Genomic DNA, 1308 nt, shown 5'->3' on the forward strand with positions numbered 1-1308 from the left:
TTACCCTCAAAGTATGATAGTTTGGTTACCTCATTGAACGCCCAGGTGTGTAAGTCGCCTCTTACTTTTGAGGAGTTCAGTGCAATACTGATGGAGGAGGAGATGCATTTCAAAGCCAAAGATGGTAGCAATGTAGCATTCTCCACAAATGCAAAGAAAGGCAAATGGGCGCTGCATTATTAGAGTGTTGCCCTCAAAGTATGATAGTTTGGTGGCCTCATGGAACGCCCAAGTGTGTAAGTCACCTCTTATTTTTGAGGAGCAATGTTGATGGAGGATCAGATGCATTTCAAAGCCAAAAATGGTAGCAATGCAGAATTCTCCACAAATGTAAAGAAAGGCAAGAGGAAGGGCTCCAGTAACCCCAATGCTTCTGAAAAAAAGAAGAAATCTAAGGCAAAGTGTTTCTTTCTACTATGACAAGCTTGGTCACGTGGCCAAAGCATGTAGACTGAGGGAAGCAAATGAGAAGAATGGCACTTTAAAGCCTTATAAGGAGTCCGAGAACAGTGCTGAAGAGGAATTGGAGCTCTTTGTGGACAGTAATAGAAATCTATGCAAAAGCAGAGCATTCATTAACATCCAATGGTTCATGGATCATTGACAATGGAGCATCCCAACATATGACCAGTCAAAAGGGTTGGTATACCTCCCTCAAGCATGTGGGAGAGTCCATCCTAGTAATAATCAAGAATGACACTAAATGCCCAGCCATGGGATCAGGTAACATTTCTTTTGTTTCTAGCAATGGTGATACTAAGAAGTTTTCTAGTGTCCTTTATGTTCCAAGCATCGAGAGGAATCTACTATCTACTTATTGTAGCCATAGCCATGACCATGACTTAAAGGTCCTCTTTGATAAGGCTAGTGCAGTTATCATAGATACTAACGTTAATGTCATTGGGAAAGGAACCTGGTGCAATAACTTATATGAGTTGTCGGCTTTTATAACCCAAGTCAATGTGGGGATAAGCAAGCTATGACATGAGTTTTGAGCACCTGAGCTTTGTAGTCTTCAAAGAGATGCAAAGGTCTGGGATTGTGGCACCTTTACAAGCATTTTTAGAGATGTTTGATGTGTGCGAATATGATAGGCAAGTAGCATCAGCATGCATTTTCACAAGAAAGCAAGAACCATGCAAAGGCTTCTCTAGAGCTTGTACATGCAAATCTCTGTGGTAAAATGCCAACCATTGCATTGGGTGGTTATTCCTACTTCTTGTTCCTAATATGGCTTTAGTAGGAAGGTGTGGGTGTATTTTCTTCGAGGTAAGGTTGAAGCTTTTGGAAAGTTTAAAGTATGGCATA

This window comes from Cibotium barometz, chromosome 57, assembly GCF_041138505.1.
Source record: "Cibotium barometz isolate CiBa-2024 chromosome 57, ASM4113850v1, whole genome shotgun sequence".
Classification (NCBI taxonomy): domain Eukaryota; kingdom Viridiplantae; phylum Streptophyta; class Polypodiopsida; order Cyatheales; family Cibotiaceae; genus Cibotium; species Cibotium barometz.